We start from the raw sequence: 27729 nt of genomic DNA on the forward strand, positions 1-27729 counted from the left end.
TTAAAGTCCTATCTTTAATTTTTTTTGAGACTCCTCTATACATTTTCCATAATTGCTATACCCATTTACAATCCCACCAACAGCGCACAAAGGTTCCCTTTTCTCCACATCCATGCCTTGTCTTGTCTTTTGTTGATGGCCATTCTAATAGGCATGGGATCGATGCTTCATTGTGATTTCAATTTGCATTTTCCTAATGACCAGTGATGTTGAGCATCTTTTCATATACCTGTTGGTCTCTCATATATCTTCTTTGGAGAAAGATCTATTCAAGTCCTTTGCCCATGTTTTAATTTTTTGGGTTTTTTGTTTTGGTCTTGTTTTTAGTTTTTGCTATTGAGTTGTATGAGTTCTTTATATATTTTTTTATATTAACCCTTTATCTGATGTATGGTTTGCAAATATTTGTTCCTACTCTATAAGTTGTCTTTTCACTTTGTTGATGGTCAAAGTTTGTTGTTGTTGTTGTTGTTGTTGTTAAGTTCAGCTACCTCTAGGGGAAAAAAAGACAAAAATAATGGACCAAGCTCTTACTATGTACCTACTACTTGTCAGCCATTGTCCTTGGTACTTCTTATACAAAGTCTCACTTAATGCATTTTATAGCTCTCCTGGTGAAAGTCAGCGCCCCTACTTTAGAGATAGAGAATCTGAAACTGAAAGAGATTAAACTCACCTGAGAGGGAGGGGGAAATGGGTAGATGTTAGTTAAAGGGTACAAACTTTCACTTACATGATGAATAAGTTCTGGAGATGGAATACACAGCACAATGATTATAGTTAGCAATATTGTAATATATACTTGTAACTGTCAAAGAGAATAGATCTTAAACATTCTCACCACAAAAAAAAAAAAAAAGGATAACTACATGAGGTGATGGAGGTATTAGCTAAGCCACAATGGTGGTCATTTCACAATAGCTAAGTATCAAATTAACATATTCACCAAATCAATGTAATCAACACTTTAAGCTTACACAGTGTTATGTCAATTATATCTCAATAAAGCTGGAAAATATTATGTTAGCTGGAAGAATAAGAACATTACAATAAACATTTTAAAAATCCAAAAAAGAAGAGAAACTTGCTTGAGATAGCAAAACAGGATTTGCTTTCAGTTCCGACAACCCATAATCAGGTACTCCTGTAAAGTCCTTTTGTAGAATGATAGAATGCTATACAAATGTTGATTATTACATTGATCTTGTGGGAGTTCTGTAAAAGAGGCCTATCTAACTGTGTATGTTGCCTTACAGGGAAATAATACTGCAAACTATCTATCCTCAGGGGACAGAGCTATTGCACTGTTATGCAGGAACTCTCATTAATGAGGTTCTTTTCAACATTATTTTCTCTAGGCCAGATTGTTTAGTGCAATAGTTACTGTTTTTATCAAGATAGGAAAGACTGTACTTGAAAGGAATGAGGAGAGGGTTCTGTAGCTATATCAGTATTCCAAAAATCATAATGAAAAAACAAATCACAGTTTTGCCAAGAAAAGACTTCACAGGAAAAAAAAAATCAAATGACAAATACCTTTGCTCTTGATTTAAATAATAGTAAAATAGTAGTGACCACGCTATGCTGATTATAACTTGTTTGGCATCTGGCGATGTTTTTGATCTTTATTTGTGACTTAATAAACACTGTCTAAGGTAGACAGTGTCAGAATATGAAATCCATTGGGAAAAAGTTGATTAAAGTTTACCCCTTTGACCTACTTTATTACTCTCTCCTTTGTGTGTCAGCTCAGAGGCATGCCTTTGACATGAAATTTTTTCTAGCTCCCCTCTCCTGTGGGCTCATACAGACTCACCCTGTAGTCTATGTACTCTTCATCATGTTCATAATACTCTGTACATAAGATCATTACTGCATTTTCCATATTAATTTGTGTGTGTGTCTAACTCTCCTCATCAACCTCCTCAAGGACAAGGATCCTGTCTTATTAATTTTTATTCCACGACTCAGGACAAAGATTAAAACATACGAGGAATTTACAGAGTGAATAGTAGGTAAGTATATTATCCTTATTTCTGTACCTGTCTCAAACTCCAGTTTCTCAAGTGTAACTTTGGTAATATAAGAGAAGTTTCTGCTCAGCTTGATAATTAACTACCAGTAAGGACAAATAGGTCAAGAATTCTTTGATCTAGGTGCCACCTACACCACAGATCATAGGATATGCAGTTGAGACAAGTGGGCACCTAAATTAGTTTCCTGGGGCTGCAGTAACAAGTTATCGCAAATTTAGTGACTTAAAACAATAGAAACTTATTTTCCCCGCAGTTCTGGGAGCCAGAAGTCTGAAATCAGACCATTAGTTCAGAATCAAGGGGTTGACAGGGCCGCACTCCCTCCTGAGATTACAAGAGAAAAGTTGTTCCTTGCCTCTTCCCCATTCTGGTCATTCCAATTTCTGCCTCCAGGGTCACTTCTCCTCTTCTGTCTGTGTATGTCAACTCACTCTTTGCCTCTCTCTTCTAAGGACACCTGTGATGGTATTTAGGGGGTGCCCATCCCCATCCAAAATATTCTCCCCATGTCAAGATCCTTAAATTAATCACATCTGTATACCCCCACCCCCTCCCCCACCCCCCACCAAAGGAACATTTACAGATTCCTGGGATTAGAACCTGATATATTTGGGTGGTCATCTTTTGCCCTGCTACCATACCAAAATTAACTTAATTGGTATTAATTTTATTTCCCTGGTTGGCTATGCCAGCCTTAGAGTAGGATTTTTGAGGAAATTCACCTTAAAAAATGAAAGTTGAGACTCCTGCTTAGCAAGAAATCAAGAAGTCAGGAACCATGCACCTTTGTGACTTGATTGGATTTACTATTTATGTTATCTTGTATCTGATTATCAGGACTGATAATTGTTAAACTCAAGATTAAAAGAGACCATATGGTGTTTTTTTATGAACAAAAGAGGAAAATAAGAAAACTGTCCTAGGATGGGGTGTTACTGGCAGAGTGGACAGAGAATCCTAGAGATGTGAGTAACTGACATTAAAGAGAAAGCAAACCACATCGTAAGCCTTATTTTCAAAAAAAAAAAAAAAAAAGGCATCTTTGAGGGCATAAGAACCCCTCCAGCTTCTTCACTATTTCTCAAGGAACTGACCTAGCTGTGTGAGTGCAGAGTAGACATTCCAAAATAACTGAATCAGATGATGGTCTACACTTGTTTTTGTATGGAAATGACAATGAGTCACTGTCTGGAACTTGTCCCCAGACTTGTGAATTTCTCACTGGTTTCCTGAGGGGCTCTTCCTTGCCAAGGGTCTCAGGGACATAGTTTTCATTGAATAAAACTGAATAATAGTAAGTTTTTGTTTAGAATTTCCCTACATACAACACTTTTCCAAACTTCTGGATTTCACAGACCAACAAAATTTCAAACAGAAAAAAAAAAAAAAAGTGAAACCAACACACACTATCTAAATTTTCCTGCAAAGAAGGATAACTTCTAAAATGAAAAATGAGCAAAAATACCATACACTTCCATTTTCATTTAAAAAACTTCATTTCTTTCTAAAAGAAATAATAATTGTAAGAAATTTTGAATACCTTAAGCTTCCACAGAAATTTGTTATATTCTCTCTTTCTCTCTTCCCCTCTCTCTCCTGATTATTTTTCATTATTTGAGTCTCAAATTTCTTCTATGAGATGGGTGGACACATTCTTATCATCACCCTCATTTTATCCATGAGGGTATGGAGGCACAGGAACAGTAACTAACTTGCCCAAAGTCACTCTTAGGTTTCTGGACTCAATTCCAATGTGTGTGGAGAATGGGAAGGAGGGGAATTCCCCCACCCACCCACCCACCACATCAACAAGCAATTCTCCAGCTGCATGTCCTGCAATTCAACTCAATTCTGACACTACCTAGAGAGCACTACTCCAGAGAGCATCAGATTCCACAGCTTAAGGACTCAGGCCTACAAGATTGCCCCACCCTGTCCCCTATGTCAGATGCCAGTCTCACCCCCAGGTGTTACCTGTACTTCTGACTAACTGGCTGTAAATCAGAGGCTCCCACCACCTTCTTTCCTCAGGTTCAATTAGTTAGCTAAAGCAGCTGACAGAACTCAGAGAACTTACTAGATCACCAGTTTATAATAAAATGAAATAACTCAGGGACAGTCAATGGAAGCGATGCATAGGGAACAGTGTGGGGAAAGGATGGGCTCCCATGCCCCCTGTAGGCACACCACTTTCCTAGCACCCCCCACATAGTCACCAATCCAGAAACTGAACTCGTCCTTTTGAGTTTTTATGCCATCCTCATTACATACACATGATGGATTAACCCAATCACCATGACTAGCCACTGGTGATCCATTCAACCCGTAGCACCTCTCCCCTCCTCTGGGGGCAGGGGCTGGGGGGCTAAGAGGAGATCAGACTGAAAAGTGCCAACCTTCCAACCACGTGGTTGGTTCCTCAGACAAGCAGCCCTCATCCTTAGGTACTTTCCAAAAGTCTCCTCATTAATATAACAAAGGACACCTTTATCTCACCCCTCCCTCTCTTAGGAGAGGGTTTTAGAAGCTCTGTGCCAGAAATGAGAACAAAGACGAAACATATATTTCTTGTCATAAATCACAATAGCACAATCACCAAGGCATAAAGCAGTAGATTCCCAGAAGCCAATACCCCTGCTCCTTCCTCAACACCATGTTGGCATTTCTCAACTAGGGCTTCCATGAGTTTTGAGTTAATTCTTCAGACTCCAAATGGAGCTATGGCTGGCAACCTTCCCCCCGCCCCCCATCATCTGAGGTATAGAGGGATTTACCAGTGGGCTTTTATACTCCCAAGATGGTACACTTTCTCAAAAGACTGTATAGTCTATTTGTTATGATACTATTTGTCCTTTTTATCCAGGACAAATTTATGGGATTTCCTAAATACAGCCATTAACGAAATAATTCCTGGATGTTTGTGTTATTTTATTGTTCTTAAAGTTTTAAATAGAAGTGTCCCAGGGGGCCAAAAGATATCCTTAACACCTGCTTCCATGTTTCTGGTTACATCCTCAAACAGCTTTGAAATATTGAGGAAATAAGATTGGATTTCTTTCCTTGTCTCATGTCACTTTCTGAACATATCATAAAAATCTTAAGTCATAACTATTAGAATCTATGTTAAATGATATGCATGTCAGAGTCATAAAAACATCAGAATAGGGGAATGTCTGAGTAGCTCAGTGGTTGAACATCTGCCTTCGGCTCAGGGCATGATCCCAGGGTCCTGGGATCGAGTCCTGCATTGGGCTCCTCATAGGGAGCCTGCTTCTCCCTCTGCCTATGTCTCTGCCTCTCTCTCTGTGTCTCTCATGAATAAATAAATAAAACCTTAAAAAAAAAGCAACATCAGAATAGGGAAAGGCTTTGGAGAGCATCATCACTTCCACTTATAAAGAAGAAGCTAAAACCCTTCCTCAGCCATGTGTGTTCACGAACATGCTTCAATATCACTGAGCCTTTGTACAACCTGAAAGCCTATATTTATATATTAATTCATGAGCTACCTTGATTAATTTCCATCTCTGTTCTAAAATGTGAACTCCCCAAAGGTAAGTTCATGTCTGTTTTTGTTCATTCTTATCTCCCGGAGCCAAGTACAGGGCTTAGAATGTGAATAAGTGCTCAGTAATTATTTCGAGTTAAAGAAGTGAATGCCAGATGATTTCCCAACTTCTACAATAATATTTACACCCTTATTTTTCCACTGACATGGTCTTCTATACTTCTTTAGTTCTCTTCCCCAAATAGATTTTGTTTTCTCCCATCTTTATCCACGTGTGCTCGCTATTTTTACTTCCGGGCACATAGTGGTACTAGTGGTACTATGGTACTCACTTAGTCTCCAAACTCATAACAAGTGTTCTTTCCTCTTACGGCCCAAATGGATTCTTCCCAGCTGGATCAGAAACCTCTTCTATGTGAGTCTGTGTCTACCGTCTACTATGTCTATTTTCTCTGAGCAGTTTGCAAACTGCATTTGTTGGTGCATTTTCTAGATTGTTCCTTCAACTAGACCGTGAGCACATTGAAGACAGAAAAGTTTTCTTCATTATTTAAAGCCTGGAACATAGTAATTGCTCAAAAAATATTGAATGAATGAATTGAATGAGAACCTAGTATGCAATGACAGTTGAGCTTATTTTCAAAATGAAAAATCAGAACTCACCAATCCTATTCTAATTTTCCAAAGTGTAGCAAAGGCTAAAGTTAGAATTCATGGAAAATAAGTTCAGGAACATAAAAGAAAGGAAATAGACTTTTCCTTGTCTACCTCCTCCTCAACAGTTTTTCATGGTATTTAACCTTCAGGCAAACTTTTTGTCCTACTCTCCCAAAATTTGAGACTGAAAATTTCCAAGTATTGTTTTTATTTTCATTCTCACATACCGACTGACCTATACTGACATAGCAACTTAAATGTCTGTATGTACTTATGCAATTACGTGTAGCCTAGGTGATCTTGAAAAAATATTGTATGGGATCAAATGTTTTGACAAAAACAGAACGATCTTACAACTTTGAGTTCCCGCTTCATATTGTACAATCAAAACTTTTGGTGAAGAGGAAAGTTTTGCATTCTTTCTTCCTCTTTTCATTTTCTTCAAGTCCATCAAGTCTTTATTTGGAGACTTTAGAATCCGATTCTGACCACTGGTGGCAGCACCATGCCTCCCCCAGTCTTTCAAATTCTTAGTTCAAATTTACATATGGTAAGACATTATACTGTGATGTAATTATTTGCTACCCAATTGTCCATATCAGTGGGGTTTCATTGAAGTGGCAGAGTTTGGGAATCTTCCACTATCACTCTCTTCTTCATTTTAGTAATAAATCACCCTAAGTTTCAGCTGAATCATAGCTGCCCAGCTAGCTATTACATACCCTCACCTCTCTTGCAGTCAGGAGTAGGCACTATGTTTCTACAAATGCCATGTGAGCAGAAGGGATGTGTACATCCCTATCACAAAGGAAGTTGCTTGCACTCCACTTTCTTTTCTATCCTTTCACACAGGCTGGAAATATGCTTCGAACATGAAGGTAAAGACAATAAATGGTAATCAGGAAATTAGATATTAAGAATCTGGATAACCCCATGGGTGAGTTATAGCTACCCTCCCTCATTGAACTCACTTCTTGATTGTTGTAAGAGAAAGAAATAAAGGGACACCTGGGTGGCTCAGTGGTTAAGCATCTGCCTTTGACTCAGAGCGTGATCCGGGGGTCCAGGATCGAGTCCCACGTCGGGCTCCCTGTGAGGAGCCTGCTTCTCCCTATGCATATGTCTGCTTCTCTCTCTCTCTGTCTCTTATGAATAAATAAAATAAAATCTTTAAAAAAAGAGAGAAAGAAATAAAAATTATGTTTGATTTCAGGTTCTATATTTTAGCTTATACCTGCTTAGCTTGTACTCTTTTAGAAACTGGCCCCTGGAAATGGAATACCATCATTGTAAAAATTAAAATATATGACATTCGTTTAGCAAATTGTATAGCAGGTAGAGAAAACCATGCTCAGGTTAAAGAGAGGTGCCCCTAGTTATGCTGTTTGGAAATACATGCTAAGTTAGAAACAGACCACATTGCTACCAACTTTATAGCTTTGGGGAATCAAGTAAAAAAAAAACAATTTCATATTTTTGGTGTATGTTGGCTGCTACTTGGAATTTTTAGCAAAGTGCTGCAAGAGACATGAGATAAAGTTAGACAAAAATGACCCATTTGCATAAAGAGATAGAAGGGAATGTAGCTCTACTAATGTAGAGCCTGTCTGTAAATGCAATTGAATGGATTAAAATGCCATTAATTGAGGCCCTAGAGGACTGGAAAAGTCAGGTGCTTCTATTCCCCAAAGAACATGATATAACACTCAGAGTCAGCCCACGGGCATAGATCAGTTTAAGATTACTGGCTTCCCAACCAACTTCCTAAGACTTCAGTTTCAGATGACATTAAGGTAGCTGATATTAAGTTAAGGAGAAGAGAGATGAACAGTGTAGAAAAGAGAATAAATTAAAGATGAATGAATATAGGCTTTATGGAAATTTATCCAAAAGAGATCTTCGAATGTGGCTATTCCACATGGAACTGACTATAAGCAAATAGACAAGAATCCTAAGATTTTGAGGGAATTTGTTACCAAATAAATCACAAGTCTGGTGTACCAGAGCCTCTGATTGTTAAATGTCTAACGCAATATTCAGTCCCCGGAAGCTGCATGGAGTAGAACACACAATTCTTGAGGACAGGGAAAAACCTTCTGAACATAGGTAACAAAAGCCACAGGGAATAATGAACAAGGGAGATAGTTCAGGTCAAGGTGGACCAAGAAATTTACCCCACCAGTAGGAAGCTTTCACCATTCATGCCCGGAAGAATTTAATATTCACCATGGTCTGAAAACCACTGTGAGCTTTCCATTCTTTACATTTTTCAAGGGGTGTTTTATCTTTCTTTCTTTTTTGAATTAAAAAATAATTTTCTGGTAAAATATAATATAAAATTAACCCTTTTAAGTATGCAGTTGAGTGGCATTAATTACATTCACATTATTGTACAAGCATCCCCAACCATCCACCTCCAGAACTTTTTCACCTTCCCAAACCTAAATTCTGAACCAATTAAACAATTACTCCCCATCCCCCTTCTACCATCCTGCTTTCTTACTTTCTTTATGAATTTGACTATTCTAGATATTTCATGTAAGTAGAATCATACAATATTAGTTCTTTTTGTGTGACTGGCTTATTTCACTCAATATAATGTCTTCAATGTTCATCCATGTTGTATAATGTCAGAATTTTGTTTCTTTTTTTAAAAGATTTAATTATTGAGAGAGAGGGAGAGAGAGCATGACTAGGGGGTGAGGGTCAGAGGAAGAGGGTAAAGCAGACTCCCTGCTGAGCAGTAAGCTCAATGTGGGGCCCAATCCCAGGACAACAGGATCAGGACCTGAGACACTTACCTGACTGAGCCACCCAGGTGCCCCCAGAATTTTGTTATCTTTTTTATGGTTGAATAATATTCCATTGTATATATTCTTAACTGGAAATTCCCAGAGGCAATGTGTCCTTCTCAGGATACTACAACTGGTGTAATGCCCTTTTCCTACTCTACCATTGTGTATTGGAATAGGGAAAGACTTACAACTAGTGTTTAGTTGATGGGTTACCAGATCAGAAGAGGCACTTTCAGACCTAATAAAGAGAACTATTCATCACTGGTCCTGGATTTTCAGCTGCATTGAATAGGATTACTGGATAGGATTTTAGACAGCTCCCTTATGAAAAGTTTGAGTATATTTATGAGGAAAGAAGAGGATGTGTAGATACCTAGGTGGCTAGAAGGGAAAACTGTGCCAGAGACTGCTAAGTGTCCTATATTCGTTCTGCCCTAACCTACTGATAATAGAACCCTTAGACCTTATCCAAGCATAGAACCTCCCAGCAAGAAATTGCATTTCCTAACCTACCTTTAAGGTAAGAGAGAGATGACTAAGTTCTGGACAACTAGATGTTAATAGAAGTAATGTGTTAAACCTTCTAGTCATGTCCATTGCATAGGAAATTGCTTACATTTCACTTCCTCTCCCTTTCCCCTTTTATAGAACTGGAACAAAGATGGGCCAAGGAACTGTTTTTCACCATGAGGACCACACTCTAGGAGATGGTTGAGCAACACAATAGGAGAAATTGTGTCCCTGAATGATCCCTTGGAGCAAAATCCCTGCTAGCCAAGATTGAACAAATTCCTGCATTAGAGAGAGAAAAACTTACCATCTTGATGAATTTACTGATTCTTTGGAGTTTTTAATCTTACAGTAGCTTAGTCTATACCCTATGTATTATAATTAGATTATAAAAATATACATTGATCATGAAGGAATATTTCTGATATTTAGAAACAGAAGCATAACATTCTAAATATTTTCACTATATCTTAAATTATTGATAAGTAAGGGACTGTATCTTAATCTTCATATTCCTAGCATTTATCCTATTGTCTGACATGGTCATCAATGGATATTTCTTTCACTAATTAATCAAATAATTCACATGACCCTAGCAAAGTAAGAATGGCTGTGTGATTCAAATAGCCTTTTAAATGAACATTAATCTGTCTCTTTTATCTATGAATTGCAATTGTTTCCCTAATGTCTAGCCTTGTGCCTTCTCACCAAGGATTGAATTGAATTACTACTCATCATATTTGTCCTATCTGAATGAAAAATGCCCTTGATCCCCATTTATTTGTCCTAGAAAATTCTAATCATTTATTTTAACAGCAAATTTAGAACAACAGAAGATGAAATATTTATTAAGTGTGGAGATGTACTTGTTAGCAGAAGATTTAAGACTTCCTTTTTGTATTTTGATAGTCCCACAGCCAAATATTCAGTGGCAAGTTCCATACTACGGTATTCCAAAATATTATGAGGTCACACAGAAATGAGTCCTCAGATAACCTCTTCTACACAAACAAGTTAAATAAGAAAAGCATCCAGTTCTATTTGTGATAATTATCTGAGTAGCAGTACTCATTAATATGGTCTCTAAAAGAATAAATAAAAAATGTATGTGGTGAACACAGGAATAATATAACTGGGCCACACACTTTTCAACACAATGGAAGGAAAAACTGCTAGTCATTTTCCTGTTGAGTATCAAATTTCATTTCCTCCTTCAATCTCATTAGTACTGGGTATGGTATTGTTTTCCTCGTAAGTGAAAAGTCAGACTGTGAAATTGAAAATACTATGCTAGGGAGGAATTCTTATATACTGGACAGAGCAATGAATTTGGAGTTAGAAGTCCTGAGGGCCACTGAATCTTGGCTCTACCATTAAATATTTTTCTTTTACTTTGGACAAGTAATCTAACCTTTCTAAGCTTCAAATTCTCAATTTATGAGATTAGTAGGATGGATTAGATGATTACTAAGGTATTTTCTGGTTGTAGAGTTTTATGATTTTGTAAATTTCCCAATCCATCCCATAACACTAAAACTCATCTAACATATGGTTGTTGAGTACTGCACTTTGTGTTAGGCACCATATTATATCCAAGTTGAAGATAAATGACCGAGATAGGCATAATCTTTGTCCCTCTGGAGTTTACAGTCAAGTGGAAAGACAGCATAATAACACTAAACAATTAATTGTATTTATGAGAAGTGCCACCAGAAAGGTAGACAATGATACAAGATATAAAACAAACAAAGCTCTGCTAGTCTAGGGTGCTAGGGCATCTACTTTGATTAAGAAATGTTTAAGCTAAGACTTGAAGCAGAGGAGAAGTCCAGATAGGGGAAAAGGGATGAGCTATCTTCCTGTGGTGGAAGAGAGTTTCTGGCCCAATAAAGTTGCTGAAACCAAGCTAATGTTGCTGGAGAACAGAGTGAGGGAGACAGTCGTACAAAATCAGACAGGACAGGCAGGCAAGGCCAGTTCTTTTGGAATCTTATACACAAACATTTTGGATTTTGTATGAAGATATATGGGAAGAGATAGGAGGGTTTTTATGATTTTGCCTTTAAAACATTACTCTCCCCAGAGAAATACCATAGGTAGCAATTATAGATATGAGGAAACCAGATCAGAGGCTATTGTAGCAGATACATGAAAGATGACAGTGATTTTAATAGGGTTCTTATAGTTAAGATGGAAATAAGTGGTTTTGATATATTAGAAGCTAGGATCTAGCAAAATTGTGGTTAATTTGGACCTTAGTGTTGAAGAAGTCTGAAATTTCAAAGGTCATTCTATACGCTCAGGTTTCAACTGCTAGTAGATAATGGATAACACATACATACCAAGCTGTATTACATCCGTCTTTGGAGAAGGGAGCAAAGATTTCAACTTGAAATAATGAGTTGAGTTGCCCATAAAAACACCCAAGGAAAATATTGAGTAGACCTGTGTTTCCAAAGGTCTAAATTTTCATAGAGATATTTGGGATATACAATGTATATTATTTTATATATATTATTAGGACAGGAACTGTTAATGTGTATATGGTATTTTAAATGATGAGGGTGGATTGAGTTGAGAAGGAAGAGCGGAAAAGGAGAGAAGAGAGAGAAAAGAAATGGGAAAAGGTCCAGAACAAAGCACTGAGGATATTCAACATCTAACACTCATATCAAAGCGGAAGAAAAGCCAAGAAAACTGATAAGAGATCAGAGAAGCAGCCGAGGTTGTTGGGGATGCAGGTCAACAGAACACTTAGCATGGGGGCACTTGACAGGATGAGCACTGGGTGTTATGCTATATGTTGGCAAATTGAACTCCAATAAAAAAATATACCAAAAAAAGAAGTCAAGATAAGATGGTACTTTTAGCAATAGACTATGATAGACTACATAGAAAGCTGCTGAGAAGTCAAATAAAGTGAGGACTTAAAGTAGCTACTAATATAATTGACACAGGAGTCAATGGAGACCTTAGTAGAAGTGGTTTTGATTGACCAAAGGTGAGTGGCCTGAGAAATTAATAGGAGATGAGAAATGGAGATTGGTACTTTTCCAGCTGTTTGGCTATGAATGGAAGAAAAAAAATAGACCTTAGCTGAAAAAGGTGAGAAAAATCCAGGCAGTTTTTTGTTTTGTTTTGTTTTGTTTTTTGTTTTTTTGTTTTGTTTTGTTTTAATGATGAGAGAATATGTTTGTTGATGTAGGGACGCCTGGGTGCCTTAGCGGTTGAACGTCTGCCTTCAGCTCAGGGCGTGATCCTGGAGTCCCGGGATCGAGTCCCACATCAGGCTTCCTGCATGGAGCCTGCTTCTCTCTCTGCCTATGTCTCTGCCTTTTTCTGTGTCTCTCATGAATAAATAAATAAAATCTTAAAAAAAATGTTGATGTAAAAGATCCAATAAAGAAGTAGATAATAATAATAATAATAATAATAATAAGAAGAAGAAGAAGAAGAAGAAGAAGAAGAAGGAGAGGAGGAGGAGGGGGAGGAGGAGAAGAAGAAAATAAAAATAATAATAATGGGACTAGTTGATAGGAAATGTTCTTAAAAAGGTAGAAGAGAATGAGATCTGTAACACAGGCAGATTTAATTGGAGGGAGGACATATCCTTTAACAGAAAGGAAGGAGAAAAAAATAATAATAAAGCCACAGGAAGATTTATAAATTTGGAGCAAGAAGTTGAAGTGGTCCCCCTATGATGGCTTCCATTTTTTTTCTGCAAATTAGAAGTTTTATCTTTTGAAACCGCTAGATGTGTGGCAAAAGATCAGAAGTTTGAAGAGAATGGAGAAGGTTTAAAGTAGCAGTTTTAGAAAGTAGGAAAGATAGCCAGGAGAAACACAGGAATACTGCCAGGCCCTGCTGAGACAGTTAAAACAAGCAGTCATGAATCATAGAACAACTCTGCTTCATTGTGCCATCGTGTTTAAGTTAATTCCATGAACATGGAGCCAGAACCCCAGAGAGAAGCTTGTATGTAGTCAACTGTGGATACTTGGCTGGACAAAAGGACAAGAACATGGACAGTTTCAAAATTCTGCAGCAGCAGACTACCGAACGTGTGCTAGATGTACAAGAAGTGAGGAAGAGGAGGCTGATGGGTAAAGAGATGGGACAATTAACTGGATGCCATAGAATTCTGAATGGCAGAAGAGGTTTAATGTAAATCATTTGAAAGCGGATCTCTAAAACAAAGGAGGTTGTGGTCAGAAGATTATAAAATTCGAGCTTTTTTAAGTGGAGCAATCCTGAGTAGTATAAATACCCAGTATGTGGCCAAAGTAAGGGTCAGTGGCAACGAAGGAGAGTAGAATGTCTCTGGATGTGAGAAGAGTCTTCTGTCTCTACCCTTGCCTCAGTCTCTCCTGTGTTTAAATAAAAGTTTAACAGAAGTTGAAGAGCTTATTTTGAAGTGATGTCAAATCATCCCTGAAGGACCATTTGTCTAGGGTCAGCACTGCCTGAGCTGGAGGGAACAGGAAACCATCTGCTGGGAGGACTGACAGTTGTTCAGGGAATACTTTCTGAGGAGGTGACACCTGAGCTGAGTCTTACATGATACATACTAGTTAGCAGGATAAAAGAGAGGTGTAAGGAAAGGTTCCAGATTTAAAAAAAAAAAAAAAAAAAAACAAGCATTTTTGAGCGTACTTATTTTTTTTTATTTTTTTAAAGATTTTATTTATGTAGTTAAGAGAGAGAGCATAAGCAGAGGGGAGAGACAGAGGCAGAGGGAGAGAGAGAGCCCCACCTGGGACTCGGTTCAGGACCCTGGGATCATGACCTCAGCTGAAGGCAGACACTTAACCTACAGAGCCACCCAGGCGCCTAATGTGAGAGAGATTTAAATCAATTTATTCATAAATTGTTTCATCAAGGAAAGCTCTTCACTATCCACCTTGAAGACACAAAGATGTTTCAGAAGAGTTCTCAAATGAAGAATATTGAATGTAAAGCCTCACTGCTATATTTGGGCTGATACTTATAAGATTCCAAATTTAAGAATAAGAACTAGAGATTCTTGAATACTTCTATTCACTTAGTACCTATAATAATAATTTGATGAATAGTAGATATTCATTACATGATTGAACAAATGAATGAATAAATTCAATGGCTAGTCTAAGTCCCAGTATAAATTATATTTCAGAGTATTTGTGAATAAAATATTACATTTTGAACTAATGAGGAAATACATATATTTATTCCTTTAAACAATGGTCATACAGTCTCTGAGCACCTCTAATTTCAGAGAATTTGTTGCATTTTAAAGATAATTGGTTTTTGGACAGTTCCAGATGCTAGAAAGATCTTCCTGATACTGTGTCAAGATTTCCTGACTCTAATTACCACCTTAATTCTCCTGTCTCACTTCTGAACACTGACGCAATAGAGATTATGATTAATTCCTCTTTGACAAGGCACAGTTCAAACATGTCAAGGTAACATACCACTTATCACCTTTCCTTCTACCCTCACCTAGCCTCTTTTCCCCAGGCTAAGTTCAGGAATTTCTTCTTTCTTTACCCATCTCCCTTTGTTAGCTGTTACTCATCTGATAGGTCTCAGATGAACTACTACTTTTTTAAATTTTTTTTATTTATTTATGATAGCCAGAGAGAGAGAGAGAGAGAGAGAGAGAGAGAGAGAGGCAGAGACATAGGCAGAGGGAGAAGCAGGCTCCATGCACCGGGAGCCCGATGTGGGATTCGATCCCGGGTCTCCAGGATCGCGCCCTGGGCCAAAGGCAGGCCCCAAACCGCTGCGCCACCCAGGGATCCCCTGAACTAGTACTTAATCTCAGAGAAGCCTAACACAGGAAGATTAGGTCTCCTCATTATAAACTCCTGTATCACCTTAATTTTTTTTCTTCATGGTATTCTTTGAATTAGACATTATTATTGTCTGTCTTACCTGCTAGACACAAAGTACATTAAGAGAATTGGGCCCACAAGGGGGAAAGACAAACAAAATCACTATAGAGAGATTAAACTTGAAAGAGACATAATTGTTAAATGAGTAAACAATATAAAATTAGAAATAGCATAAATCTTTTTATTTTTTTTTTTTTAATTTTATTTTTATTTTTTTTTATGATAGTCACAGAGAGAGAGAGAGGCAGAGACACAGGCAGAGGGAGAAGCAGGCTCCATGCACCGGGAGCCCGATGTGGGATTCGATCCTGGGTCTCCAGGATCGCGCCCTGGGCCAAAGGCAGGCGCCAAACCGCTGCGCCACCCAGGGATCCCAGCATAAATCTTTTTAAAAAAGAAAAAAAAAAGCACTGGATAGAGAATAATCTGAGAATAACAGAAAAGCCAGGGTCAGAAAAGGCTGTTCTGAAAAGCTGATATTTAAGGTGAAACTTAGAGGAGTAGAATTTAGTTAGGTGCAAATCCGAGGTTCAGGGTATTACAGAGAGAATATCAGAGTGGGAGAAGTCTCTGAGTCTTCGCATGCTAATACCAGTAGAGTAGACCTAGTGAGGAGATAACTGGGGATGGTTGGGGGAGCAGACTTACTGAACAGACAAGCATGCTGTATTATTTGATGGAAGTGTAATGTTAGGGAAACAGAGACATCTTCAAACTTTACTGGTGCAACAAAACATGATTGATTTTATGTCTACAAAATAGGGATACTATTTATAATCCACATAAAAATACAATAATTGGATTTTTGCTTCAAGCCAAAATGGTAAAACAGGGAGTAGAGTTAGTCTTCCTTTTAAATCAACTAAAAGAGGGGGATCCCTGGGTGGCACAATGGTTTAGCACCTGCCTTCGGCCCAGGGCGTGATCCTGGACTCCCGGGATCAAGTCCTGCATCGGGCTCCCTGCATGGAGCCTACTTGTGTCTCTGCCCTCTCCCTCCTCTCTCTCCTCTCTCCTCTCTCTCTCTCATGAATAAATAAATAAAATCTTTTTAAAAAATCAACTAAAAGAAACAGACAAAAGGTATGAAACAATAGCTTTCAAGACATTGGACAGGAGGTGATGGCATTATGAACTCTAGAAATGGGAAACAGAATAAGGTGAGTCCTACAATTGTTGCAGGTACTCTCTTCTGAGAGTTTCTAGCTTGAGATGTGGGGAAGGGGGACACAACTAGAGCCCCATGGCCTTCCTGAATTGGTAGGATGGAGCCAAGAGTCTGGGAGACCAAGGGGTTTCACACAGAAGAAAAAAATACACAAGAAGAGAATCACAGAGATCTTCAGAGGTTTTCCTTGAGTATTCATCAATCTATGCAGGTGAAGAAACTACCTAAAAAATGGAGAAACTAACTAACCAAAAGTTAAGAGGAAGCAACACAAAGTGGGCAAACAGGGCTGGAAATAATGCCTCTTCCCACCATTCAGCCTGGAAAATATGCAATTCATGGGCTATTAAGAAGTCTACCAGGGGGATCTTAAATCACAAGTTGTGGAAAAAAGCTAACCAAGATGTTGTCTTGGTCCACAAAACAAAACTTAAAATCAAGTTGTAAAGGAATCACTATGTTATGTAACTTAACTATAACCCAGAAGAAATCATGAAGAATATTTATAGGAATACAGAACTATCCAACATCAAATAAGGTAAAATACAATGTCTGTTATCTAAAGTAGAATACTCAGGATTGCTAGCTGATATCTTGTAAATACATCTTTCAGAAGTGAAGATGAAATAAATATTTTCTCATATACACAAAAGCTGGAAGGATTTATCACTAGCAGACACACACACTACAATAAATGTTAAAGGAGTCCTTCAGGCAAAAGAAAAATGATACCATATGGAAATATAAATCTATACAAAAAATAACAACCATTGCAAATAAGGACTAAGATGGGTAAGTATATAAGATTTTTTCATATTATTTAAATCTTAAAGATGAATAGATAACTACAACAAAAATATCAAAAATGGAATTTATAACATATGTAAAAGTGAAATGTATGACAACAGTAGCTGAAAGTTGGAGATGGGGAGAAAAAGAACTATCCATTGTAGGATTCTTATACAATATGTTGGTGGTATAAAATCTCTTGAACATAGACTGTGAAAAGTGGGAGATGTGTATTGTAAACCCTAAGTAACTGCTGAAATAACAAAACAAGTAGTTGTTAGCTAACAGACTAACAAAGGGGATAAAATTAAATTATTAAAAGTGACCAGTGTATCGGAAATACTGTACAAAAGGGGTAAAAATTGAACAAAGAACAGATAGTTCAGATACAAAGCAAAATTAATCACATTAAATTAAGATGATCTAACTATAGTAATTAATAATATGAAATTGACTCTATAAGACAATCCTACCCCAAAAAGCAAGAACCAACTATGCAAACCACTTAAAAACACAAATGCTTTATTTATTTATTTATTTAGTTCTTAAGATTTTATTTATTTATTTTTAGAGAAAGAGACCATGAGTGTGAGGAGGAGGAAGAGCAGAAGGGAAGGGGAAAGGAGGGGAAAGAATCTCAAGCTGACTCTGCTCTAAGCATGAAGCCCATCGTGGGCTTTGACACGGGGCTCAACCTCATGACCCTGAGATCATGACCTTGATATCATGAGCCAAAACCAAGAGTCAAACATTCAACTACTGAACCACCCGGGTGCCCTAAAACACATATGCTTTATATACAAGACATAAGTAAGCTGAAAGTAAGATTCTTTTTTGAAAAACATATACAAAGATATATTATCCTAACATCTAAAAATAGAAAGCTGATGTGGCTCTTTCATATCAGACAAAATAGATTTCATAGCAAAGTATATTGCCAGGGTTATTTTGAAGTACATCAAATATTTGTATTTGTACAAATATGTACACACATATTTATTTTGAAGCACATCATTTAGTTTCTAATATTTGGTGATTTTTCTCAGAAGTTTTCTGTCTTTAATTTCCAATTTATTTCATTTGTGGTTAGAGAAAAAAATGTATATGATTCGATCCTTTTAAATTTATCGTTAATCGTTTTCTGGCTATAAATATGATACATTTTATTAAATTGAAAAGAATGAATATTCTGTTGTTCGGTGCAATCTTCAGTGAATGTCAGTCAGCTCAAGTTTACTGATAGTGTTGGTTAAATATTCCACATCTTCAGATTTCAATTTTGTCAACATGTTCTGTTATCAAGAGAAAGGTATGGAAATCTCCAACTCTAAGTGTGGATTTATCTTTCTGTTCTTGTAGTTGTGTTAGTTATTTTTCATGTATTTTATTTATTTTATTTTATATTTTTTATTTTCTTGGGGGGGGTGGGAAGGGGACAGAGGGAGGAGAGAACCTTAAGCAGACTCCATGCTAAGCATGGAGCCCAATGTGGGACTCAGTCTCACAACCCTGAGATCATGACCTGAGCCAAAAATCAAGAGTCACACTCTTAACTGACTGAGCCACCCAGGTGCCCCTTTTCATGTATTTTAAAGCTCCATTAAGGAATAAAATATATAGAATTTGTATGTCCTCTTGGTAAAGTAACCTCTTTATCATTATTTTTTTTTCTTTATCATTATTGAATGACTTCCTTTATCCATGTAATACAAAGTTTGTTAACTTTTCAAAATAAATATAAATACATTGACCATCATAAAAAGCCAGAACAGAGGAAAACAATGTGACCAGATTGGAAAGGAAGAAATAAAATAATCTTAATTCATGGAGGATATGTTCATCTGAGTTGAAAGGCCAACGACATCTATGAGAAAAAACTTTTATAATTAATAAGGAAGTCAGGCAAAGTTGAAAGAGGAAAGATCAAGGAAAAACAAATCAATTGTACTGTTATGTGTTAGCAACAGACAATCAAATATTGAAATTAGAATCTACAATAACATCAATAAAAAATAAAATACTTAATGACAAATCTGTCCAAATGTGCTCATTGGAAACTATAAAACATAAAGGAGGAAAAGTTTAAACCTGATTAAAGAAATCAAATTGCTAAATAAATGGAGAGATATTGCAAGTTCACAGATAGGAAGAATCAACATTGTTAAAAATCCATTTTTTCTCAACTTGATATATAGATTCAATGCAATCCCAATCAAAACCCCAGCAAGGGGCAGCCCTGGTGACTCAGCGGTTTAGTGCCACCTTCAGCCCAGGGCCTGATCCTGGAGACCTGGGATAGAGTCCCACGTCGGGCTCCCTGCATGGAGCCTGCTTCTCCCTCTACCTCTGCCTCCCTTCTCTCTCATGAACAAATGAATAAAATCTTAAAAAAAACCAAACAAACCCAGCAAGTTATTTTGTGAATAGTACAAACTGCTTCTAAAATCTGTATGGAGAGGCAGAAGATCCAGAATAGCTGACACAGTACTGAAGGGCAAGAACAAAGTTGGAGAACTAATACTATCTAACTTCAAGACTTACAATAAAGCTAAAGTAATCAGAACAGTGTCGTATTGGTGAAAGAATAGACATCTACATCAATGAAACAAAATGAAGAACCCAGAAATGGACCCATGTACTATATAGTCAATTGATTTTTGATGAAGGAGCAAAGGCAATACAATCGAGCAAAGATAGTCTCTTCAACATATAGTGTTGGAACAACTGTATTCCACATGCAAAAGAATGAATCTAGACACAGACCTTACACCCTTCACAAAAATTAATTCAAAATGGATCACAGGTTTAAAAATAAAACACAAATTATAAAAATCTTAGAAGAAAACCTAGACGACCTAGGGTATTATAAATACAACACCAAAGACATAATCAGTGAAAGAAATAACTGACAGCTGGAGTTCATTAAAATTAAAAACTGCTGACCTGCAAAAGACAGTAACAAGAGAATGAGAAGACAGATCTTTCACAGGGAGAAAACATTTGTAAAAGATGCATCCAATAAAGGATTATTATCTAAAATACACAAAGAACTCCCAAACCTCAACAATAAGAAAACAAACAACTTAAAACATGAGTCAAAAACCTTTAACTGGCACCTCATCAAAAAAGATATGTAGATGATAAATAAGCATATGAACAAATGCTCCATACTTTATGTCATCAAGAAAAAGGAAAATAATTTCTTTAAAGATTTTATTTATTGGAGACAGAAAGAGAGCATGAGTGGAGGGAGGGTTAGAGAGAAAGGGGGAGAAGCAGGCTCCCCACTGAGCAGGGAGCCCAACACAGGGCTCGATCCCAGGACCCTGAGATCATGACCTGAGCCAAAGGTAGATGCTTAACTGACTGAGCCACCCAGGCACCCCAATAAAAGGTAAATTAAAATGAGATATCATACATACCTCTTAGAATGGCCAAATGCAGAACACTGACAACACCAAATGCTGGTGAGGATGCAGAGCCACAAAAATTCATTCATTGTTGGTGAGAATACAAAATGGTATAGCCACTTTGGAAGACAATTAAGTGATTTCTTATAAAACTAAAGATACTCTTACCATACAATCCATCAATCAGGAAGGAAGGAAAGGAAGGAAAAAGGGAAGGAAGGGGGGAGAAAGAAAGGGAAAAAGGAAAAATGAGGAAAGGAGATTTCCATCTATATTTTCCACCATTATGCAAATATTAATTCAAAATATATTATAGACCTACATGTAAAACCTACAGTTACAAAACTACTAGAAGTAAACACAGAGGAAAAGATTGTGTAACCTTGGGTTAGGCAAAAATTTCTTAAGCATGACAGTAAAAGCATAATCTGTAAAAGGAAAAAGTGATAAATTAGACTCCATCAAAAGAAAAACAAATATGCTCCTCAAAAGACACTGTCAAGAGAATGAAATCATAAGCCATAGACTTGGAGAAAATATATCTGTGAAGGACTTGTATCTGGAACGTATATCTGAAAAGGACTTGTATGTAGAATATACAAAAAAACATTCAAAACTTAATGAATGGGGAAAAATATTTCAATGAAAAATACAGATGCCTAACCAAAGAAGTTATATGGTCAGCAAATACGCATAGGAAAAAATACCTAACATCATTAGTCATTAAGAAAAAGCAAATTAAAACTATAATGAAATACTACTATATATCCATCAGGATGTCTAAGAATAAAAAAAACTATCAATGATACTAAGGATTCAATAAATACTTTTGGGGAAACTGAAATAGCCATACAACACAGTCCTATTCACCAATAAAAGGGAATGAACTCTTGATATATACTACAACATGTATGAATCTCAAAATAATAACTCCGAGTGAAAGCAAGACATGAAAGAGAATGCACCGCATGATTTGATTTTGATGAACATCTAGAAAATACAAACTGTATTCTATATTGATAGAAAGCAGCAGGTCAGTGATTTACCATGGATGGGATAGGATGGAATGGGGAGGGGGGTTGACTAGGAGGAATTACATCAAGGGATTGCATCTTGAATGGAGCACATGAAGGGATCCTCCAGCAGCGATGGATATATTCATTATCCTAATTGTGGTGATGGTGCTTTGGATGTGTTCATATGTCAAAATCTATCAGATTGTACCCTTTAAATAATTGTGTTTTGTGCAGTTTAATTTATGTCAGCTATACCTCAATAAAGTGCTATACATCTGTGCACATGTAGGTATATACAGGTAACCCCCACTTTTCTAAAGTTCATGTTATGCCACTTCACATTTACAGAAGACCTACGTTAGTACCTGTTTCTGATAACTGGAAGTAATCTGAAGAGAACTTTTACTTTTATGAAAAAAGGAGAATAGCTAAAATAGTGTTCAGCATTTATTTTGCAGTGAGACATGATGGACGCAGTGCCTGACCCCAGCAGCAAGAGTAGCACCATCAAGCTCCTTCCCAGAGAGCTATGCTCAGCATCTCAGCATCAGGATGTGTCTGTGAGCATCTGTGCCTTATCTCAATTTAGTCTGTGCATCCATGATGTGTCCTAAGGTATCAGAAAAGCCTAATGTTATTTATGGATCTAGGAATGCTCAAAAATTTTTCCATATAAATGAATGGTAACTGCTTGTTTGCCATACACCATTTTGGTTTACAAAAATTTCATAGAAATTTTCTACTTTCAGATAGCAGGGGAAACCTGTATATAATACATATGAAATATATAATAATGCAAAATAATATTGTGTATAATATACAATAATACATATGATTAAAAGGTGCATATATACATATATGTGTATATGTGTGTGTGTGTGTATCAAGAAGATTGTGTGTGTGTGTCTAGGCATTTAAGTAACATTCTGTTGACAGTCACCCTCAAACCTATCCCTTGCTGTAATTTGGTATCCTATATGTATGGGATTACCTCACTTTAAAATGTCACTTGTGTAATATTCTGTTTTATGGTACTTACTTTCATTTACTCCTGTTTTGTTTTCTGCAGTGCCCAGCTCAGTACTTTCCAGATGACAAATAATAGCTAATTCATAGTTGAGTTCAGTAGAAGCAAGCTTCTAGAAGGAATTCTTTCCCCCCCAAGGATATCAATGATGGGATCTTACAAACAAACAAACAAACAAACAAACAAGGATTTCTTATAGAAATCACAGGTTAATTCAAAAGTCAAAGAATCTAAACAATTTTGAAACAAAATCAAAATAGTTAAGCATTTTCTCTTGCTTAAACCAATTCAAACCTTGTATCTGCCTTCACAGTTTACATGGAAGGAAATTTATTTTTATACCAAGCACAGACACATTCATTTAGAATATATACAACCATGAAGACCAAATAAACATGCTTTTTAAAATGGTATAATACAATAACTATTGGTATACTAATTAACCTTCTTCTAAGACATAAAAATCTTAATACCACAGTTATAGAAGCCACCGATTCAAATCATTCTTTGGGACAAATTGAAGCTCTGAGGACTTTACCCAAAGTCCCACAGTTATATGGATGTGATGTGCTCTATAAATGAGTGTTAGCCCTCTAAAAAGTGTTGCTCTTTGGCTGGCCTGTGGGCAGATAGCCCAGGTCACAAATATACCCTTTGTTTAGAGTTTGCCCGTACACCCAATAGTAACTGTAATCATCATCATCAACTCTGAACCATTTTTAGTTTAGTCTAAGATTACTCATGTTGAGAAAATAGAGGTAGTATATTTTGAAAAACCAAACCCTATATTATCATGTTTGTAATATTTCCAGGACTGTGCCAGGTTCTAATCAACAAAATAAGACACAAGTATTTGACAAATGACATAGATTCCCATATTCTAGAAATTGACCAGAGATTGCCCATGTGGAGACATTTCTTTATGAGGGTGAAGTCACAGAGATAGTTCTGGACACTGGTATCAACAGTCTACCAGGCTCTCTTAAAGATGTTATATTATATAATCCTTGCAATATTCTGTAAGGTAGCTATTAGGAACCCCATTTCACAGACTGAAAAACCAAGGCTGTGACATGTTAAGCCACTTACCAAATTCACAAAGCAACAAAAAAACAGTTATTGTTTAAACCCAGGGTTGAATGATTGCATAGGGTTTCTGGTGTACTACATAGGCTCCCAGGCGGAAAGATCCAGCAAAGGGGAAATACTGTTTCATTTTATTCAGGAAGTATAATTCAGATCCAAATTCAGATCATGTCACTGAGCATTTTATGAAAATGTCTTATACTGCTTTTATTTTTTTAAATTATGAGGGCTATGATTCTGTTCCTCAAAAAATACAATCAGAAACAATAAGTAGAATATATTTATAAGGAATAAATCACTCTGAGCAAACCTAATTACTTTCTTTCTTCCAACAGAATTACATGGCCAAAAGATAATGGAAGTACAAAAGACACAATATATCTTGATTACTAATATAACAGATAGTGTCTCTTAGACATTAACTAGCACAATTAATTGAAAATAGTCTCAATCTGGAATAAAAATGGACTTCATAGAAACAAAAGGGCAATGTCATATGCTGTCAGGGACCATTCTGCACTGCCTGCTTTGCCCTGCCCCAACTGCCATTTGTCATGGTACTTGTAAGGGGCAGCAATTGTCTGGAATTACAAAGCAGACAAATGCTTCTGTCTAGTGCTGGCTCTGCCTATCTAGGAGACCTAACTTGCATTAGATGGAAATAAAAGTGGGGAGCCACGGAGAAGTACACATTAGGCAAATGAATAGCAATTGTAAAACAAATGCATAATGATTCAGGACTGAAATGTGCAAAACCCCCAGAAGGAGTCATCATGACCTCTAGAATTTTGTTGCTGAATTTCAACAATTTTAAAAGGTATCTGAAGAAACAAGCTATCAATCAGAGTCAGCCTTGAAAGCATACGGAAAGGAACCACTGGGACAGGAAGCAAATCATGTTGGATTTCGCAAAGTTCAGTAACCTGCACAAGGGCATGCTGTCATTGAGGGGTGGGAGGGAGAACTAAAGCACTAGTGTGTCTGTGTCTCCTGATTTTAACCACCTCTGTATTAAGATGTACAACATCAACTCACACTTCTCTACCTCCTTGAAGCCGGGCACTGCTAGGCTTCACAAGTCAATGAGATTACCTGAGGGTGGTTAGTAGTAGAAATAGGCACAACCTCCTGTAATAAAGATAATTGGAGCCCACGGAGTAGTAAATATAGAGACCGATCCCTGCTTTCCTCCTAGCAGCCAGTGGATTCTTTTGAAGAAACTAGATCTTGGTTTAATCAGAAGTCGTGGAAAGAGTGTTAATGCAATGCACCTGTTGGGTCTCTAGTCAAGACAGAGATGGCCAGGCTTGCCAGAGTGATCACACCCTCAGGCTTACCCCCGAATGAGGAGGTATCCTCATTCAGATTTTACACAGAGTAACAATTTGAGCTACTTGGATGAAAGTAAATTCCTCATGAATCACACAGAACAAAGAAGTCTATGCTTGCTATTTAGAAATAAAAACTGGGGATGCCTGGGTAGCTCTGCATTTGACTATCCCCCTTTGGCTCAGGGTGTGATCCTGGGATCCCAGAATCGAGTTCCCCATTGCGCTTCCTGCATGGAGCCTGCTTCTTTCTCTGCCTGTGTCTCTGCCTCTCTCTGTGTGTCTCTCATGAATAAATAAATAAAATCATAAATAAATAAACAAATGAATGAATGAATGAATGAATGAATAAATAAATAAATAAATAAATAAATAAATAAATAAATAAATAAATAAATAAATAAATAAATAACTGTCCCGGGGTGGGGGGTGCCTGGATGGCTCAGTTGTTAAGTGTCTGCCTTTGGCTCAGGTCATGATCCCAGGGTCCTGGAATTGAGCCCCACATGGAGCTCCATATTGGGCTCCCTGCTCAGCAGGGGAGCCTGCTTCTCTCTCTCCCTCTGCCTACCTTTCCCCCTGCTTGTACTCTCTCTCTCTATCAAATAAAATCTTTTTTTTTAAACTGTCCCATTGCATAGCTTCTCTTTCCCTAAGCTGAAGATAGGCAAACTCACTCTAGGCAAAAATAGAAAGTCCTCAAAATATTTTTCCATATTCTGGAGATCACATTTTGCTTCAGCGAGTAAGATAGAGTAAGACTACTACAGCTCCAGACCAATGTTTTTTTCAAAATTATGCCAATGGGGAAGTGTCCCAAAGTGACAATACTTCTAATTCAAGAACATAAAGGATTTTATTAGTAATTACTAGCAAGCAATGTATTTTCGTAGTAGGCAGATGTCATTTTATACTTGAGTATAGTGTTGCAAGAACATAAAGGATTTTATTAGTAATTACTAGCAAGCAATGTATTTTCGTAGTAGGCAGATGTCATTTTATTTTTTTTTTTTATTTTTTTTTTTAAAGGTTTTTTATTTATTTATTTACGATAGTCACAGAGAGAGAGAGAGAGGCAGAGACACAGGCAGAGGGAGAAGCAGGCTCCATGCACCGGGAGCCTGACGTGGGATTCGATCCCGGGCCTCCAGGATCGCGCCCTGGGCCAAAGGCAGGCACCAAACCGCTGCGCCACCCAGGGATCCCAGATGTCATTTTATACTTGAGTATAGTGTTGATGCATAAGAGCAGATATCAATGGCTTAAGAAAAATTCAGAGATAATGAAAAAAGAACTTTCTGTAAACTTAATATGTTTGATATTTTTTTCTGAAATGGGATCATTTTTCCATCTTAGTAGTAAAATGCATCTAGCTTACATGCTCTGTGTGTGTATCACTTGAGAAACACGGGCTTGAATCCAGGAAATGCTTAATTTGTAAAAATTCTACTCCAGGATTTAAACTTTGTTCATGCCCAAAACATATCTAGAGGTGATCACCTCCCTTGGGGTTTGTAGCCCACTTTCTTTAATATCTAAGATGAAGTCTCTCCTAATTGTAACACAATCCTGCTACTGCTACTTCAATAGTCCCAGATAAACATTTTCAGACTATTAAACATTTTTTTCTAGAAATGCTTATTTGTGTTACGTTAGTAGGCAGTGATATTACCATTGTTCTTTTAGAGTCCCTATGGTTTCTTAATGTAGAGTATTAGGGAAGATTTTTCTGGTATAGATTTCACAAGTTAAGACTAGTCCTTTTCGGGCTAATTGCAAACAGATATTCTGATGACAAAGATAGGATCCTGTTTACAAACACCTGTGTACCAGAAAACAGCCTAAGTCTTCTTTCAAATAATACTGAATTTGGCCAACTGCTAAAGCTGGAGTGGAACCTTCCTAAAAATGGATTCTTTGGAACACAGTTAAGAATTTAGAACCACTTGAACTATTTTCCAGGATTCATGTTTGCCAAGGCTTGTATTTATCTGGGCAAAGTAAAGGTTTCTAAAGAGAAGAACCACTCTTCAGATTTTCCTTGGGACCCATAATACCCCAGACTTCTTTTCAAACAGACCCTACTCTTAAAGACCATCACAATTTACTGAACTTACAAATATCATATTAAAGGAACACGTTCCAATAAGGATCACTAATCTCTGGAGATTATAAATGTAATCAACAGGTGTTTGTATTGCTAAGCTTGACCCTGAGTTCAACAGAGTACTTTTCAAGAAATGTTTTACTTTATATAAGACTTGCCTTAAATGTTTCATTGTTTCCTATTGTTTAAACCAATATATTCGTCTTTTTAAAACATTTTATTTATTTATTCATGAGAGACACAGAAAGAGGCAGTGACATAGGCTGAGAGAGGAAGGAGTAGGCTCCTCACAGGGACCCTGATGCAGGACTCTATCCCAGGACCCAGGTTCATGCCCTGAGATGAAGGCAGACGTTCAACTGCTGAGCCACCCACACGTCCCCCAATAGTTCATCTTACTCTCAGGTTAAAGACCT

The sequence above is a fragment of the Nyctereutes procyonoides genome, unplaced genomic scaffold, assembly GCF_905146905.1.
Source record: "Nyctereutes procyonoides isolate TBG_1078 unplaced genomic scaffold, NYPRO_anot_genome, whole genome shotgun sequence".
NCBI lineage: Eukaryota > Metazoa > Chordata > Mammalia > Carnivora > Canidae > Nyctereutes > Nyctereutes procyonoides.